This window comes from Pteronotus mesoamericanus, unplaced genomic scaffold (assembly GCF_021234165.1).
Source record: "Pteronotus mesoamericanus isolate MK-2021 breed Mesoamerican mustached bat unplaced genomic scaffold, CSHL_Meso_final contig_180, whole genome shotgun sequence".
In the NCBI taxonomy this organism is placed as follows: domain Eukaryota; kingdom Metazoa; phylum Chordata; class Mammalia; order Chiroptera; family Mormoopidae; genus Pteronotus; species Pteronotus mesoamericanus.
Genome location: NW_026555076.1, coordinates 7598667 through 7619641, shown reverse-complemented (window position 1 = coordinate 7619641; position 20975 = coordinate 7598667). Strand labels below are relative to the sequence as shown.

Sequence of the window (20975 nt, the reverse complement as noted above, 5' to 3'; positions counted from 1 at the left end):
TAAGAGGAAGTGGAAGCACAATCTTAAACATGATGGTCACTGCTTGCTGCCTGAATGTCAGAGAGTAAGAGGTGTGATGGATCCTTAGCAAAGCTATAATCCTTTATAGATTCTTCCCAGAAATATTTCTATTGTCTTATCACTAAAATGCTCAGTTAAATGAACTTCAAATATAATTTTATTTCTAGTATGATGAACCTTTAGTTCAACCACTATTAAGTTTAGACTTCTGGTCAAGATGGAGGTGTAGGTAAATAAGACTCACCTCTTCACACAACTACAGGAAAAATTACAAAATAATTATCAACCAGAATTGTCAGAAAATCGAGCTATATGGAAATCTGACAACTAAAGAATTAAAAAAGTCACACTCATCCAGATGGGTAGGAGGGGTGGAGATGCAGAGACATGTAGCACTGTAGAGATGTGCAGAAACTACTTGGAGACATGGCAATGCATGGAGAAGTAGAAATGTGGACGGGCGGTCCCACACTAATGTGTGGTAGATAAAAATTAGGAGGCATACCTTGGGAGCATGGAATCCCAGCTCCATACCACACCACCCAACCCAGGGTTCCAGTGCCAGGAAGATAAGTTCCCCATTAACTTCTCGCTATAAAACCAGTGGGGGTTAGGGCAGTGGAAAAAACTGTGGGATTCTCAGGAGTTTCCTCTTAAAGGGCCCACAGTGGGCTTAGAGTTTACATAGACTCACTCTCCCTGGGCTCCAGCACTGGAGCAGCAGCTGACAGGACATCAGTGGCATATGGGGAGAATCTGAAATGTCTGGCAATAGGGCAAGTGCTGGGGGACACCTATCCTCCCAGACAAAACTCAAGGGGTCAGGCAGCAGCATTGTCCCCTTTTTGAGTCCTGTCCCACACAGAGTCACAGAGCAATGATACCATATCGGAGACTCCATCAACCTGGTTCACATGGTCTGCTCTACCCTGGTGATCGCTTGAGGCTCCACCCCATCCAACTTACCAGTGTGCTTTTCTACAATAGCCCGTGCTACTAAGACAGGGAGTTAAAGCAGCTCTGCCTAATACACAGAAACAAACACAGGGAAGTTGACAAAATAAGGAGACAGAGAAATATGGCCCAAATGAAAGAAAAGAACAAAACTCCAGAAAAAACACTAAACAAAATGGAGATAAGCAATCTATCATATGCAGAGTTCAAAACACTGGTTATTAGGATGCTCAAGGACTTCAACAGCGTAAAAAAGACCCAGGCAGAAATGAAGGTTACACAAGGTGAAATAAAGAAAAATTACAGGGAACAAATGGGAATGGATGAAGTTGAGAATTAAATGAATGATTTGGAATGTAAGGAAGAAAAAAAATTCAAAATTTAATGAGAACAGCAAGAAAAAAAAGAATTCTAAAAAACAAGGAGAGGCTAAGAAGCCTCTGGGACAACCTCAAACACATCAATATTCAAATCACAGGGGTGCCAGGAGAATACAAGGAGCAAGAAATTGAAAACTTATTTTAAAAAAATAATGAATGAAAACTTCCCTAATTTGATGAAGGAAATAGACATAAAAGTCCAGGAAGCACAGAAAGTCCCAAATAAGTTGGACACAAAGAGGATCACACCAAGAAATATCATAATTAAAATGCTACATGTTGGAAAGAGAAAGAATCTTAAAAACAGCAAGAGAAAAACAGATAGTTACCTACAAAAACGTTCCCATAAGACTGTCAACTGATTTCTCAAAAGAAACTTTGCAGGTTAGAAAGGACTGACAAGAGATATTCAAAGTGATGAAAAGCAGGGACCTTCAACCTAGATTACTCTATCTAGCAAAAACTATCATTTAGAATGAAAGGGCAGATAAAGTGCTTCCCAGACAAGCTAAAGGAGTTCATCACCACCAAACCAGCATTATTTGAAATGCCAAAGGGAGATATTTAAGAAAAAGAAGAGCAAAACTATGAACAATAAAATATCAATAAATTCACAACTATCAACAACTGAATCAAAAAAACAAGCTAAGCAAACAAGCAGAACAGCAACAGAATCACAGATGTGCAGGTCATTTGGAGAGTCATCATTTGGCGGGGCGGGGGGAAGAGAGAATCGGGGAGAAGGTGTAGGGATTAAAAGGTACAAATTGGTAGGTACAGAATAGACAGGGGGATGTTAAGAACGGTATAGAAAATGGAGTGGCCAAAGAACTTATATGCATCACCCCTGGACACGAACTAATTTTGGGGGGACTGCTGGATTGAATGAGGGGCACTGGCTGGAGGGGGACAAAGGCGGGAAAACTGGGACAACTGTAATAGTATAACCAATAAAATAGAGAACTTGCATTAAAAAAGGAAAATTCTAACAGCAAGCTTTTAATTTTTTTACCTAAAGCCATTGGTATTATCTTTATCCAGTTACATATAGAAAAGTAGGAAAACTTGGAATTAATTGGTGTGAAAATAAGTGGAACAAAGTTTTGTGTTTAACACATATTTTAGAGTAAACTGAATGCAGAGGCTGTTTTTAATGCAAATCTTATTCATAATTTCAGCAATCCCCACAGTGTACAGCAGACATTTACATTTTCAGAGTAGGCACTGAAAAGATTGTGAAGTAAATGAAGTTTAACTAGCACTAATTAATAGAAACATTTAACCCAAAGGAAGAGAGGAGTGTCACAGCACTGAAGCAGATACCTCAGTCAGAAAACATCTAACTATGGTGCTCTCTGGAAGAAAAGATTCCGGCAAATCTGGGAAGACATCAAAGGAGGATCAGGTTTTAACAGCCTATGACTTTGAGAAAGATTAAAAAGACCTGAGTGGTTCAGAGAAGGTTGTTAGTGACAAGACTCCATTAATTGATAAGCAGGGGAAGGAAAGGACTTCAGGTATAGCTGAAGATATGGGGAGTGAAGTACAAATTGCTGAAAATATTTGGAGCGGACGTTAGGAACACTCTTCTTGCAAAGAGAAAAGACTAGCAATGTGTACCAACACTTCCCTCAAAACCAGTAACCAGAAAATTGAACATATTTGGTAAACCTAAGAAGATCAAATATTCTCAGCTGTTTCTGAGTTTGTTTTAGCACTGGGGGATAGATGTGCAGAAAGCCGAGGAACAAGAAGAAAAACTAGCTAATTTGTTTCTACAGCAACAAAAGGTTTTCCAATAATCTAGACTTGTTCCAAACCAGAGACTGAAAACAAACAGTTTTATGAGCAGTTCACAAAAAGTATGACAGACTTGGAGGAGAATCATGATACTCTACTTACTGATGCACAAAACGAACTTAGAAAAGAAATGACTGTGTTGCAAAACAAATTATGATGGACATTCAGCAGCAAGAGATGACCAGTGTTTGAAAGTCTTTCAATCCATGTTATTCTGATGACTCTTTGAAGGAAGAATTAGCACCTAAGTAATATGATATCATTACAATATTAGCTAAGAGGCATTCAAGTCCAGTGGTTTAAAAATTCTAGTTTAAAAATATTACATTGTGCTCATTATTAGCTTAAGTGTAAACCTCTTCTTTCTGTTAAACTCCAAGTAAAACCTAAAGAGTTCTGTGAGTAGCAATAATTCCTAAATTATATGTACCAAGCTTTCTGCTTGTTAAGAGTAATAGTGAGCATTTTTCTCTCTAATACTTGTCAATTAATTTAGCAATAAAGATGATTTAATTTACAAACAAGGTTAAATTGAGGCTGATCATCAAAGCAAACATCTACAATATTGCACAATTTAATTTTGCAAACTTATCTCTGTTAGAACCTTACATACATTTTCCTTGCTTCAGCCAACCTGAAGTACTTGGAACTTTCAGGGCATAACATGCATTGAATCATGTTTGCCATTCTGACCTTGCTTTCTTCTACACACATTGTCCTCTTTACTATGCAGTAGACAGTACTGGATAGCTTTAAGTTTCAGGCATTTCAAAATTTTATCATCTCATTAATTAAAAAATAGATAAAGCTTCTATATCTCTTAAAGGTATAGTATGCTCTACAATTATAGTGACCAGTAGAGCTGGGAGGCAAAAATATCAGAATTTGCACATCTCAGAAGCTCCAAGACAAGATGACCCTTCTAGATTAATGCTAGGTTTTAGCTCAGGTGTTTGGGGATCTTTGCAGTATTATGTGTCTGAAACATTATAGGCTCCATAATATATGTGGAAAAGAGGAAGGAAAGAAGAAAGAAAGGAAGGGAGGGAGGCAGGGAGTAAGAGACAAAGGAAATTTATGGAACAACTTTATGTATAATTTTATTTTATATCTTTGAAGGTTACTCTTTATTTTTGATTTTGTCAAAAATCTATTCCTTTTCCTCCCAAATATGACCCTCCTTCTACCTATAGCCCTGCCAAGGAGACATGTAAAAACTAAAGAAGTTTAAGTGCAATAATATTTTCATTTAAAAAAGAACAAATCTGTATGTTATTCAAAATATAAAATTATAAAATATGATTTCATAATAAAATGAAAATTTGTGTACACAGAATTACATTGAATAAACAAGACTTCAGAAAGGAATGTGGATCAATCTCAAAATCATAATGTTGAGTAAATATAGAAAAGTTGTAAAGATATATATATATACACACACTAAGCATTATTACATATTTAACATTTTTAAAACCCACATAAAACAATAGAACATAAGATTTTTAGATATATAAAAACACAAAGCTGAAGTATACAGTACACGCAAATTCAAAACTAAAGGATACAAGTAAATTCAGTGTTGGTTACATTGGGTATGGAGGGCCTTAGAAGGGGCAGCAGCTCAAGCTTTACTTTTATGTGATATATTTTATCTTTAGATTTTCAACAGGTGTGCTGCAAGATTTTTAAAACCTGACTTTAGTTAGGGACATGGACCTCTTTCTCCTCAGATTGTCAAAAAAATGACAACTGTTAATAAAAGAGTAGCTATCCTATGTGAATGAATCAAAATTGTATCTAGTTTTTTGTCACATCAGCAAAAAATATATAATATTTTTGGTGTGCTGCAGGATTTTAGTAATTTATGTGTGCCATGAGATGAAAAATGTTTAAAAATTGCTGATATACACATAGAGAGAAAAGGAATAAATTTAAGCAATTATGAAAAATTATTAAAGTTTATTTAATATTTGTAATGGGTTTATAGATAAATCTATTTTTATCATTTTCTACTATTTTTTGCAGTTCAACCTTAAAGACAGTGATAAACAAGTTTTATAATATTCAGCAAAGCAGCCCATTTATTTTTCACCTCTCCTTTGTAAGAAGAACATTTTGCTACTGATAAAGTAATGATACCTCAACAAATATTTAATAACATCATTATGCAAAAATCAAATTAAGGTGTTGCTTATCCACATTTGAAAAGTAAACACCAAATGATTTGAGTAAAAACCACGTAAGGATCTCCTTACTGGAATCAGAAGTCTGTTTTACGGATCATTACTAATTTTCAGCAGTTTTTAGAGGAAAGAATCTTCTGAACAAGTCAAGGAAAATCATGCTAAAATGTAAACAAGTGATGTATATATTCATGATTAAATAAAATATTTAATTTGAATCTCTATATGTCACGAATGAAACTACTGCCAAATGCCAATGTCATATTTTATCTCAAATGATAGAAATATTGCTTGTGTGATACAATTAATCTCTCTTTAAAAATAACATGGACTTCATTGGGGTGACATCAGTTAATGAAATAATACAAGTTTCAGATGCACAATTCCATAATACATCATCTGTATATTGTATTCTGTGTCACCCCCAGAAGTCAAGTTTCCTTTCATTACCACTGATCCCTCATCTATCTTTTTCTACCTCCCCCCAAGGACCCCCTTTCCTTCTGGTAATCACCACACTGCTGTCTGTGACTTTGAGGGGCCTTTTTTTGCTTAGTTCCGTCACCTTTTCATCCAGTCGCCCACAGGCCTTCCCCTCTGAAGGCTGTCAGTCTGTTCTCTCTACCTATGAGTCTGTTTCTATTGTGCTTTTGTTTACTTTATTTATTAGATTCCGCATATAATGAAATCATATTGTACTTGTCTTTCTTAACTGGCTTATTTCACTTTGCATCATAATGTCCAGGTCCATCCATGTTGTAGCAAAGGTATGATATCCTTCCTTTTTATGGCTGATTAGTATTCTATTGTGTAAATGTACCACAGCTTTTTTATTCACTCATTCACTGGTGGGCACTTGGTCTGCTTCCAAATCTTGGCTATTAAAGAATGCTGCAATGAATATAGGGGTGCATATATTATTTCCAATTAGTGTTTCAGGTGTTTGAATATATTCCTGTAAGTGGAATTGCTGGGTCATAAGGCAGTTCTAGTTTTAATTTTTTGAAGTAACTGTATACTGCTTTCTACAGTGGCTGGAGCAATCTGCATTTCCAATACATCAGGGATCCTGTTTCTCCACATCCTCACCAAAATTTGTTGCTTGTTGATTCATTGATGACAGACATTCTGACAAATGTAAAGTGATATCTCATTGTGGTTTTAATTTGCATCACTTTGATGACTAGCAATGAGTATCATTTTCATATGTCTATTGGCCATCTATATGTTCTCTTTGGAGAAGTGTCTATTCAGGTACATTGTCCATTTTTAAATTGGATTGCTTTTTTCCTTGGCATTGAGTTTTATGTTCTTTATAAGTTTTGGACATGCTCTCCCATTTAGTAGGTTGTCTTTTCATTGTGTTGATGGTTTCTTTTGCTGTGCAAAAACATGTTTAGTTTGATGTAGTTCCATTTGTGTGTTTATTTTTTATTTTGTTTCCTTTGCCTGAGGCTATCTATCATAAAAAATATTGCTACAAGGAATGTCTGAGTTCTTACTACCTGTGTTTTCTTCTAGAATTTTATGATTTTGAGTGTAACATTATTTCTTGAAATAACTGACAACAGATAGAGATATTTTACATTTAAAAATTTCTGATAAGATAAATTAATATCTTTAAATCACTTTAAAAAGGCTAAAGTCGTTAATAAAATAATGTGTCTATAACTAGGAGATATGTCTGGGCAACTCTAATAAGTACAATACTATTCAATAGCCTTTATTTTTGTTATGTTATAAATTTCAAAATTTTAAGCTGATAATATAATAGAGCAGAATTTTATTCTTAAAAAGTAGATAACATGGCACAATCTAGTTAGTGTGACTGTGAAAGAAATTAGGTGATTCAAGTTCATAGAATGAGTAATCTCATTCCTCAGAAAGGGTCCATAGATATATTGGGCTTTATGTTCTCTTGCATTATGAGAGAATACTAACTATGTAAATGATTTAGGTGATATGACCTTCATATGTTGATTACATTGTATAGCAAGACTCTAGTAAAATTCTAGCCTCAAAGAAAATCCGTTTCTGTGCTCCTGAAATATCCAGGAAAAGGGAATATTTCCTCAAATCTGATATTCCAATAGTTACAATTTTCATTCCTGGTTTCTCAGTATGATAAATAACAAAACCATTAGGGATTATATAATGAAAAAATCTTTAAATTATTTACAAATTATGATGAATAGATTTTGTTTCCATCCTTTGTAAAGTTACTTTATTATTTAAATTCTAAACTTATTTACCTTTAGAATCCATTGATAGGTTATCTTCATCAATCATGTGTTGGACCCAAATACATTCTTTAATCTTAGTTCCTTCATTTATGTGATGGGGTTAATAATAGGACCTACCTCAAAAGATTTGTTTTTAATGAGGAATACGCAGTAATATTAATAAAATACATGGGAAAGTGTCTGGCTTTTAGTGAAATCTAAATTAGTGTCTGCTAAATATAAGAGGTGAGGGAGAGTGATAGACATCTTATCAACTGTTCCAGCAAATGATGTTTGTTGTCTTAACTTTTTAAGTAATACATCAGAATGTTGAAACACAGCAACATTTTGAAGGCTACAATCAACAATCACTTTTGAATGTTGGTGATTATTCAGAAGTATGAGAGGCAAAAATTACAATCATCCACTGCATATGACTCTATATTGAATGACTAAATTAACCAGTAGCCCTCTGACACTAATATCTGAAGTTTTACTACTTAAATAAAGTTACTTCATCTAGTCTTCCTTTTAAATTCAAACATAACTAAGATTAGTATCATGAACTATTTGTTCTCAATGTGAAGAAGTTTATCTGATTTTTTCATTAAAATCTAGAAACCCACCATGTATAAGACATGGATTAAAGAGAAAATAAAGATAATGGTGCTAAATGAAATGCTTAAAATTACAAAAACAAACAAAACCAGATATATTGTTTTATTAAGGATCTGTTCTATCTTTCAAAAAACCATGCAGGGGAATTGACAAGAATAGAAACAATTTTCCAAAGTCTGTCATCTATTCTATTGGGAAAAAACCATTAAAAACACAGGGAAAATGCTTGAGGAATCATCAATGTGTGAAAAAAAGAGCCAGACTATGCTTTAAACCTATCACTGAACAAATGAGTCTGTTGTCATCAATAAAGTAGATATGTATATGTCTACTCATTTTTAACATCAACCTTGATGATATTTTCTGTATTGTACAACTTCATACAAAATTGATCTGTGCTAAAGAAAAGGAATGTTGGTAAAAATTTATGTTTTAATCAATTTATTATGTTACAGAGAATAAGAATTCTAACTAAATTAATATGTGCCTATGAACAAATTAAACTTTCTTATAGACTTCGATTCTTAATGCATAAATTGAAAGGAATGAAATAAAATTTCAGGATCCCTGTGAGTTTTGAATTTTCTCAATTCTGTTAGTCTTTTCTTTGTCATTTGTCTTTAAAGCAGTGTCCATGTTGGACTTAGAGATGATCTAGAGTCAGGCCTTTCTTTCAAGAAAAAGAGGTCACTATCATTGACATCAGTAAAAATTGCCTGTGCCCTTTTAGCCAGCATTGCTTAAATATCTTATCTTCTGAATTATTCCAAGAACAGAAGGAACAGTTTGACGTGAACAAGAGGGTAAATACTAGTGCCATAATTCTCAGATGCCTGTCACAAAGATTGGAGACGCATTTCATTGCAATCAGGGAAGATTTCTGTAAAGGAATAATAAAGAGAAAATCTGTCACTACAAGTGGTTTTGAATAAAGGAGGAATCCAGAAGAAAAAATTGTTAGTTTGAAATCTGACATATTTTTACCTTTTGAAATTCTAGTTTACATTGACTGGCTTTGTAGTTTATTTTGTTACATGTAGGCGGAATGATGAAAGTTATGCCAAGGATTAAAGAGAAGTACACATAAGACTGTCACATCATCATCATCATCATCATTAATAATATTTTTGGAATCCTACAGGGTAAATGACACTTTGCCATGAATAATGAGTTTTCTTCTCTTCAGTTTAGCTTAGGATGTATTTTTTGACTGTCTCAGAGAAAAGAAAACTCTCAGTCTATCTCTACTCCTGAAACTCATTAGATATGGGAAAGGTAGCCTGAAAGTGATCTACCATCATGAAAAAAAATGTATATTTTGTTCTTCTGCTGGGTATCTCTTTATATTGTGACATATGCTTTTTCTTCCTCCCTGTGAGCTATGTATAAAAAACTGTGACAAAAATAAGAATTATACAAAGAAACTCCTCTTTTTCCTACATGTATAGTCATAAAACTAATTGGCAAATTAAAAATTATAGTAATTAAAACACAATTAAAGTAATAGTCAATGAGATAATAGACCAGTTGCAAAATTTGAAAGGCATAATTTTTTGTAAACAAGATTTTATATCAATCAGAAACAGAACATGTAGAAATACAAATAAATTCACACTTAGAGTAGTAAAACTGAAGGAAAAAAAAGTAAAGAAATACATAAAGAGAGTAAGAAATAAAAGATAAATTGTCTACAGATAAAAATGTTTAGATTGAAATCCAACTTCTTGATGCAAACGGAGGCCAAAAATTAGTGGAATTATCTTTAAAGTCCTTGGAAGACAATTATCTGTAACTTCGAACTGTGTGTTAGTGAAGCTGTATTTCAAAAATTATGGATAAATAAAAATTATTTCAAACAAACATAGTCTGTATTCACTGTCAACCAATTCATGAAAAAAAAGAATATATTTCCTAAAAGTACATTAATGGATGCAAAAATATGATCTGATATGCAAGAAAAAATAGTAAGCAAACAAAATGATAAACATTCTTTTCAGGAAATCTAATTTTTAAAAAATCAACCACATGTAGCAATAATAAAAATCTCTGATGGTGGACTCAGGAAAAGATGGATACAATAAACTAGAAAACAATAGCAATAAACTAAGAAGGTAAAACATTTAGAGGTAAAATATTTTAATATCATTATATTATTCATGAGAAAAAAAATATTGATGGAGAGAAACCCTTTTTTGGCCTATGATGTAGATTGCTAAAAACAGCATCACTCTAAACCTAACAAGAAACGCTGAGAGGGCTGAGATCACTAGACAACCAAGTAGCCCGAAATCTAAGACCCTCCAATGAGAAACAGGGCCTGAGCCTTGCTGACCTCTGAAAGTACATTGGAGGAAAACATGCCAGAAATCTTGTAAGAGGGTGAAAAGAACCCAGCTATTTTTTCCTTTTGTATCAAATTGCTAGAGGCTAAGTGTGGTCTAGAATGAGAATATGGAAACTATAGGAACCACACACATAGGAGAAGTGTATTTCAATTATAAACCTTTTCCACAGACCTTGACCAAAGTCATAAAAAAGATTGGGGACAGGCGTGAGACTGAAGGAGGGTTTCCTTGGTGATGCCATTCTGGAGGATAAATGGAGCCACTGGTTCAAATAAGGGCCCTTTACCAAAACCATCACGCTTCACAGCAGAAAACCCTGCCATTGCTGCGGAAAGGCAGCAACACTTACTGTCCTTAACGTACAGATGAAGACAGAAGACAACTGTGTGACATCTTTAAAGTACCAGAAAAAATAGAAACTATCAGCAAAACATATCTTTTAAAAATTAAGGTGTTAAAAACATATTTTTGAGGCAAAAAAACCTGAGAAAATCCATTTCCCATAGACATGTTCTACAATAAATTTTAAAGAAATGTCTTTAAGCAGAAGGAACATCTACCAGACAGAAACTTAGATCTTTAAAAAGAAATAAAAATCTCCAGAAATGGTGAAGATGAAGAAATATTTAAGATACTTATTTCTTATTTTAATTATGTTAAAAATTAGTGTAGAAAGCAAATATATTAACCATGCACTGTGGTGTTTATAGCATATGTAACAATAAAACATATGACAACAATGGAACAAAATGTGAGAAGGAGAAACTAGGGGTACAAGGGTGTAAGTGTTTTGCAGTAGTCATAAAGAAATATAGTGAAATATTATTTCAAGGTAGAATATGAGTAATTAAAGATGTATTGTTAAACTCTATGGAACACAAGAATAAATAATAATCCAAAAATGAAGATAAAATGAAATAATATACTTGTTAAAATTCATATAATTAATTTTGAGTCTTGGTATCTGTTAAGGTAATTTCTTCAAATTTGTTCTCCAACATTGATTTGGCTTATTATCTTGGACCTCTACATTGCCATATGAATTTAAGATTAAGCCTATCAATTTTCACCAAAAATGCGATAGGATATTAATTGGAATTGCATCACATATTTGGAAAATTTGAGCAGAACTGTTATACCTACAATACCTGGTCTTTTAATCCAAAAACATGATGTAATCTTCCATTTATTTGGATTCACCTTGAAACTGTCTTTGTATTGATTGGTATTTGCATATATAAGTATACGGAACTTTTTGTTAGTTTTATCCTCAGTTTTAAGTTTTTGGCATTTTAAGTTATGTATATTTTATGAATTACAAATTCTGTTTGTAAGTAAAAATATAATTGATTTTTCCAGGAAATTTTCTAATTCACTTATTAATCACATTAGTTAATCTGTATTCTTGTATTGGTGTTCTGCATACAAAAAAACATGTCAATTATGAACAACTGCATTTATTTCTTCTTTTCTAATACATATTTGTGCATATATATATATAAAATTAATTTATGTTACCTTATTATACTTGCTAGAAATGATGATAAAATTTTGAATATGCGTGATGGTAGTAGAAATCTCATCAAAAGAAAAACCTGACTTCACAGGAAAATCCTTCAATTTATGATGCTTGTTATATTTGTTTTGCTCTTGTTATTAACTAATTATCCTATACTAAGCTGGGAAAGTTCTCTCCTATTCATATTTTGCCAATATTTTTATTATAAAAAGTGTTAACTTCTATTAATTTTTTCTTAATCTAATAAAATAGTCAAATTAATCTTCTTTAATGTTTTGTTAGTAGAGTGAATTATCTCAATTCGTTGTCTAATGTTGAAACAATTCCACATTCTTGATTTGGAGTGGCCACATCGTTTAGGATTATAGTTTAAATGTTTATGCAGATTAATGGCTTGTATTTCCTTTTTTTAAAATGTATTTGACAGTTTTGGAGATTGAAAATATATGTATATCAAAAAGTGAGTTCAGAATTACTCATCCAACAAGAAATCTAGCCAGAATAAGTAGAAAAAAAGAAATTTGAAAAAGAGAATAAATATTAATACATAGTTTTTCAACTCAGGGACTTCATTTTCTTTAAAAGACTAAGTTTTCTTGCTATTACTAACATTTAAGATAATGAGGAAAATATTTTGTACATTTTATATGATTGAAACTGCATGCCATAGACCAATTTATTTTAAGATGTACAATATCTGGCAAGTATGGCTATATCTATGAATAATTTGAGAAGAAAATTAGACCACAGTGTACATTCTTGGCCAAATATTATTTGTCCTTGAGGGCTACTTAATTTTAGTAATGTCGTGATAAATTTCAGATGTTTTTCAGGCAACACCTAAAGGAAAATCATATACATTCTTGAGGTGCTGAGCTGCCCTTCCTATAGACCCAATGCTTAAACATAAAAACAGTGCCAAGGATTAGAAATGTGGTGTTATGAAGGTGTGGACATAGGCTTTTGAGGATGTAATCTCCTCTTCTAAGGGAAAGCTATGCTTTTGTCCTAAGTGCAGATTTTCAAGTGCAATAGCAGAAATTACATATAGAAGAGTTTAAGTGAAGTATTCTATCCTCAAGGAAGAATTTAAATCTTCCTCTCCTTTTTTGTTACCTTAAGAGAAAGAATTCTAACTTGCAGAAAGCCTGAGGATTGTCTTCTAGTTCTAGTCATGGGGTCCCTAATGAGAAGAATATGTGTCTTACTTGGCTTGGGTAGTAATTTGCAATGGGATGGTATTTCATAGTGTTTTATGAGGCCTAGTTGAAATAAGTCAAGGAAAATATTAAGTTTATTATTCTGTCAGTCTTATTCTAAGGCCTCAGTAATACCTCAACCAAATTTACCAAAAAATGGTACTACATATAAATTTGGGGCCAAAACCCCAGGAAATAATGATCAACAAATTTAACTCAGTGCTAGAAGCATATGTCAGATGTCTAGAAGGATGGTGGGCAAAATCTTAGTTGCCTGAGCCTGGGGATATCACTCAAATATGTTTTTGTCAAGCATATAGCTAATATCTTTCATTTATTTATTTATTTATTATTAATTACTATATGACATATTCAGTGTCATAGAAGTGTTAGAAATAAAATATTATGATATTTTACATTATGACCTGAAATTTAAGGAAAAAGAACTTTGTCAATACTGTGTTAAATGCATTATGAATTCATTCAAACTTATTAAATGTGAAAGACCATGTTCACACAAAGGATAGCTGTGTTAAAAGATGCAGTTTCTTTGCCATGCACCCACACATACACATGCATACACCCACAAACGTTTTCACTTAACATTCATGTGCCCATTTGGACTGTACTCAGCTCCTCTACTTGCAAGGAGGACAATATGAGGAATAACAGAGATATGAGATCACCCTCTGTACTTGTGTTGTAATTTGTAGCAAGTGCTCTTAGACCTTGATATATATTAGGGCTGGACTTTTATACTGAAGCTTATGTTTATGACTCTTATGCATAGTTAACCTTATTTTTATTTTTGTGTCTATGAAGCTTTGGAAAAGGATCTAAAATAATGGTAGAGAAGAGTCATCTCCCAATTCCCAATGCAAAAATTCTTTGTTTATAGGATATAACCACATTACCATATATGTATCTTCCAAAATAGTTTCTTAAAAATAGCTTTGTTTTGTATTAATAATTGTCTTCCCTATAATATACAACTGAGTACTTGTAAGCACTAGATGTTCATAAAATAATTTTGAGTTAGTCATTGACTAAAAGAAATAGAATAAATTAATGACAAGAAATTATATATTCTGTATGGAAAACAATACAATTTTTTTCTACATTTAAATAATCAGGGTAGCTTTACTGTTTTCATTTATTTGTAGCCTTTCTCTGCTCTTTAATTGACTAATTCAATATCCTTTACACAGTCTGATAAAGAATGTTTATTGCTAGTAAAAATGGCTAATATAATATATTGAAATGTATTACTGCTCATTGAAGTAAATGTCTTTCTTTCTCTTAATGACTGCATTCTTTCCTATAATTCATGTTCATAGAATATGTTCACAGACATTTTTTATTTGATCAGCTTACCAAAAAGCAAATGGTCAGTGAAATGTCATTCAAATCAATTGCCTGCTTAAACTGATGACAGTCAATTCTGCTAAAAAGGATATTCTACTCCACAATCATTGATAGGGCTACCTTTGTAATGGTAAATGAACAAACTTGAGGCCAGAAAATTTACTAAATTTAAGAATAAATTGACCTTCTAATATAAATGCAATGTCCTATTTTCAATCAAATTGGATAAGATAATTTGTTCAATAATTTCTGAGTTGGTGGATGAATAATAGAGTACAACTCAATTCAGTGATCCTGTTTTCATGCAGTATAATAGTTGAAATATATTATTCTAAGAAATTTGATTGAAGTAAGTAATATATAGAATTTTTAATTAAGATTTATTAAAAAAAACCCTACCTAACATAGGCTGTTACTCTGCCACGGTTTAATCAGTATTGTAGGCACAGAAATCTGCACTTGTGTAGATTGACAGTTCTTCAGAGAAATGACCTAAGATGTCAAGAAACACATTAGAGAACAAAAGTCTTCAAGAAAAATATCTCTGTGATTTCTCACACATTAAGGTCCTTGTTCAGTTGAAGCAGCTTGTGAAGATTGCTGACAGGAAAAAAGTTACAGATAAGAATTCAGACCATCTAAAGAATTTGTCTTTGTTCCAACCATGTGGAAGGGAAAGTCCAAGCTATGAGTGGGTGAGTAGACAGTAGCAGTGAATGTGTAACATACCAGGACTTTCAGAGGACTCCTCCAATTGTTCTTTCAAAACAAATTGTGCTGGCTCTACCCCTGAAGAAAGAACAGACAGCTGTGGAATAAGGATGTACTCTCTCCAAAAGCAGGCAACCACTTTTCACCAACAATTCAAAGTGACAACATAGAATTTATGGAATTTCCTGACCTCTTTGGCTCCCTATGGGAGTGTGGAATCACTTCTCCTTCCAACTTACTATATCCGTTGTAACCCGGGCCATGTTTGAAATCACTTAGCTCGAGAGCTTCATTTTCTTTTTTTATTTTTTTTAATGTGCCTTATATATCACTTTCCATCACACTGATTACAAGTGTGGAAAAAAATGTGTATAGGAGTGGTCAAATACTTTAGATAGTGCTCGTTAGTTTGGTCATTAGCCAATTTTATTAAGGCATATTTTCTTAGAATATATTGTAAAGTGTCTTTAACTTTGAGTAAGTCATATGGCTCATGTTTGTTTTAAAACCTAATTTTTATGGAAAATATATTGTTGATTCTGAAAAGGAGTGTAGATCAAAGGTTTATTTATTTGGTTTACAAATATTAATAGAACATAAACTGAATTAGGCTTTACTCTAAGTCAGAGAAGTGTTCTGCCCCAAGAGCTAAGCTAATGTACAATAAATTACAACTAAAGAAACAATTACAATACAATGTTAAAACAGCTATTACTCTTATAGTATTGTAAAATACTATTCAGAGGAAAGTATAGTTAACTGTTGCAAGGAAATAAGGAAAAAATCAATCGTGTTTTGTTGAAGGAATGTATTTACATAGGTCATAAAAATTCAATTAAATTTTAAAATCTAAGTAAAATTTTCCATTAAAAAGACTAGAAAATCCCAGACGGGAAAAAAAAAGTTATGAGGAGATAGAATGAATATGTAAGAGAAAGATGATGATAGATAATTGATAGATAATTGATAAATAGACTATAGATTGATAGATCATAGATGATGATGATGATAGGTGATAGGTAAATAGGTGATAGATGATAGAGAGAGAAAGAGAGAGAGAGAAGGAGCAAGAGAAAGAGAAAGGGAGAGATTGCACAGAGGTAGACGTGCATCTCCCAGGCCATACAGTTAATAGTTCACTACTTACTCAATAAGTGATATTGGTAAGAGTTTACTCTTACAATAGCCCATACACTTCTAATTGAGACTTCAGATTCCTGCTTTTGACTGTGCTTTTGATGAAGGTATAAGAGAATAAAAGGATATGATGCTGGATATAAAGGTTTATATAAGGTAAATGTGCATTAATATAAAGGTGCATTAATTTTGTAGAACAAAGGAACTAATGATTATTTTGTGCAAGCAATTGTCAGAATTTGCTTTCTTCCTAAGTTATTGCTATAAATATTAGTATAGAAGAGAAGGCAGCAAGACAAAAACTTAAGAGACAAGATGATATAGCTGGTACAGAACTCTTGTGATCCTTACAGAACACAGACAATAAATTTTCATAAAATTGCAGAGGCGCAATGAAAAATATTTAGATATCTGTTGATTTAGGGAGATCTGGCAATGTAAAATATGTTTACACAGCCCCTTGTTCTTGAATATACTGTTTTATCACTTGGGAAATTCAACATTCAAGTTGTATCTCTTTTCTAAAGATGTTGATGACCCCTTGGCCCCAAATACTAAATGATTGGGCATTGCTATCACTGGGAAACATTTCTCCATCACGGCACTTCACCGCCACTCTTCTGACTTATGAAGATCAAGTATTTGTGTATTTTTCTGCTTTACAGTCTTATAACTTAGCATTCTGCCTAAGAAATAGAATATCCTCATTTTTTTGTGAATAAAATTTATTTAACTAAATTTAAAAAAGAATGAATGGTACTAAAGTTGAACAGATGATGACAGTATTACTTAAAAGATTAAGAAGAGAAATATGTTGTGGGGGTCAGAGGCACTTACTTTTTTCTGTCATGCATATCTTGGAACATTAAAATAAAAGTTTCAAATAAACAGTAGTGAATGCTGCCTAGGATATCTGAAAATGTTTGGAGTGAAGATATGGATTTCAATAGCAGCAATGTCAGCATTAGCTATTCAGACAGTATTTAAAGCCATGAGGATTAAATAGGATACCTAAGGAAAAACATATAAATAAAGAAACACAGGAGAGATTTGGTGAGAACTTGAGTAAAATTAATGCAATGAGATGAACTCAAGAGAAGATCCAGAGGCTCAGAATGATGAAAAGCAGTAACTAAAGACAAAATAGTAGAATAAGAGAGAATATTACCACAGAAGAGAGGGAATAGATATACAAAAAAAAACAAAACAAAACACATGTTTCTTGTACTAAGGCTTAAAGACAAATATATATATATATTTTATATATATGTGTGTATATATATGCATATATATTTATATGTATATAAATATATACACATATATTTATATATTTATATGTGTATACACACATATATTTGTCCTTTACATATATAATATTGTCATTAAATGAAACACACAAATATATATATTTATCCTTTATGTGTGTGTGTGTGTATAAAATTCTGTTATCAAACAAAACACACAAGAATATAGGAATAAAGCACAACATGATGTCATAAATTTTATAGTGATATCTCACAAATTATTATAGAATAATTTTTATTATAATATAATTTTATAATAATATATGATAGAGGACATGCCCTAAAATTTGTTATTAGGATTATTCTGTTAGATAAACAAAAGTTGTTCAGATAATGCTGTAAGTTTAAACAATAAAAGCACCATATGGAAAGAGCAGGAGTAAGAAAATCAGTTTGTTTAGGAACCCACAACTGTTCAGAATGAATGGATCATAGAGTCTAAAAAAAGGGGTTGAAAATTAAATGGAAGTTGTATTAGGAACAATCCTCCATTCTATGTTAAAGAGTTTTGGTTTTGTCCTAAAATATTTTTTAAAATATTGACAGATTTTTTTAGCAGAGGAGCTACATGGTCTGATTTTTAAAAAATAAATGCCACTATGTCATAATCATAACAGTTGGAATAAAAGGAAGTTAGGGAGCATCTTCAGGAAACTGACTCTTCTCTTAAAATAGGAATTCATGAAAATTCAGAACGAAGAAGCTGTCAGCATATGGAAACAGGTCAGTCTGCAGAGATGCAGAAGAGAAAACAAATTGCAAAATTTTAGGAATTTGTAGAGAACATTCAGCAAATCTCAGTATCTCAGAACCCTTGGGTTTTAAACAAAATTGTGATTCTTCAGCAAATAACTCTTCTAGGTATAGAAACAGATATCGGCTTGCCATTTGGCATTGGCTAGGATCTAACATTCTGCAAATTGAACTGTTCTTTATGAACTGCATATTATCTGATCCAGAAATCCCTAAATATGTGATGGGCAGCAGCATTTCATCATCAAGTAGAAGCAATAGGTATAAACAGTTCTCACTTGTGTTATTCCAATATGCACAAGTTTAATTGCTGTACTTTAGTTAGAGACTAGTCTCCAATAACATCTCAAATTCCAAGTACCGTGGTGTATTAACTTTGAGTAATTGGATGAAATACAATCTTCACTGCCAGCTCTGCAATTCACAAATCACTGTGTAATAACATGTGAATTATGATTAGTGTCCAATCATGTCACTTTTTTCAAAGTTTATTGATGTCACTGTGCATTTGTCATTTTGTTCATACTCAGACAGGAAAGTAGTTATTTGTCTCTTTGTGTCCCAGTGATAAGCCAGTGTGACCAGAGACAAAAATTGGTAACTAGAAAAGGAAATTGTCCCACAAAAATGAAAGTACGGCCAAGTAATGAAAACGCATTACTGGAACTAAAATGTGAGTGGAACATAAATGGTATTTTGGAATAATAGTTAATTTTGACATTGCTGCCATTGGAGAAACTAAAAATGTGGAACCTAGTCTAGTGAAGGTGAAGTCATTGATATAAATGATGAAAATGATAATGATATCCCTGGGGAATTCCACATTAAAAGGACTTTCACAGATATTTCATGATATTAAAAGTGCAAATGATAAAATTTTGGAAGGTGATACAAACTCAAAAAAGAGCATGGCAATTCACCAAGGTATGGAAAAGATGCTCAACTCCATATTCTAAGTTTTAAGACATGAAGAAGAAGGTGAACTTTGTTCAAATTATTTTTGGTGAGGTTTTTTGTGAGGAAATAAGTTCTTTAATGTTTAATGTTTTCCATAATAATATATTAAATCCATATTTTAATATTTTTCAGTTGCCACTATATTTGTAACCAACAAGAAGAGTTTTTGATGTTCAGACAAAAATTTAAAGGTCATAAAATAATTACTTTTCAAACTGACACATCTACTTGAAAAGTTATAATTACTCTATGACCTTGACATTTTTCATTTAAATTTTTAGAATATATTTTAATTAAAAATTTTAAATTAAAATTTTTAAAAAGCTCAGCTTATAACAATTTTTACAGAGCAGTACTGCTATGCAAATTTTTGCTAATGACTCAGAGACTTCAGTAGTGAAAATTTTGTCACTACTAGCTGAAGTATTGGCTGAGGGCTGAAGCAATACGCATAGAAAGTGAAAGAATGAAGCAAGAAATAGTACATATGTCTTCATGGTGAGTACAGAAATGGGAACTGTAGTGAAATATACATACATTAGCCTATTTTTTCCTTCAATTCCCTTCCTCTATTTTTTTTTCATAAAGGTGATGTTCATATTGATTATCTTTACAAATTTGGGTTACAAAGTATTCAGGTAGGATTTTGATGGAACTCACAAGAATTAACGTCAGTGAGAGCTGAAGATGGTGGAAGGTTCACTTTGTATTCATCGTCTTTTAAAGAGAGAAATAATGTCTTATATAAGTGACAGTTACATAAGTGTAAATATGATGTCTTTTTGTTATTGCATACTATCTTAAATATGAAGAAAAAAGGGATGGGATTGAAAGGAATAACATAAATAAATGCTGAGTAACTGGGTAACTGTATAGATAATTTGCCTCTTTGCTCTCTGCTCTCTCATGGTAGTCATCCTACAACATCCCACGTCTGGGATGGGGCCACAGAGTAGTATTTTTCTCTATAATGATCTGAGTGACCACAGCTTCCATTTTTTCACTTCCCCAACATTTCCAAACAATCTAGACTCAACTTCCCCAACTTCTCCCAAACACTTGATCTCGTTTCTGTAACTTGAAGGGGATGAAAAAATCACAAACTGCATTTTTTTCAAGCTCTATGCCGATTGGTTTTTTGGTCCTATTTTTCCAATAAGAGACAATACAAGGAGGTCAGGAGGTGTAAAAAGTAGGGGAGAAGTGGCTTATTTTTCTTCTGGGTTCTGGAGCAGACTGTGAAATCTGTGGGGTAGACCTTCTACTTTCCATCAAGAGTGCTCAGCTTCTGGTGTCAGGATCAAAACTGACTTGAATCACAAGCTCCGACGAGCTGCGCTAGGTTCCTGGACTCTGTAAATCCATTTTCCTTTGGGCTCCTGTATCAGTAACCAACTAATGTTGTCTTCTTTTCTTCCTTAACTTTTTGAGCAATTTATATTTTAATTTTTTATACTAAAAATTTACAGTGTCTTATATATTCCTGATAAAGTAGTTGCAGTGATTG

At 32.5% G+C, this 20975-nt stretch overlaps 1 pseudogene; it reads left to right on the top strand.

Annotated features, from left to right (window-relative positions):
• Nucleotides 1–2700: 2700 nt before the first annotated feature.
• LOC129065488 (synaptonemal complex protein 3-like) lies at nt 2701–3347 on the top strand (annotated as a pseudogene).
• The last annotated feature ends 17628 nt before the right edge of the window (nt 3348–20975 follow it).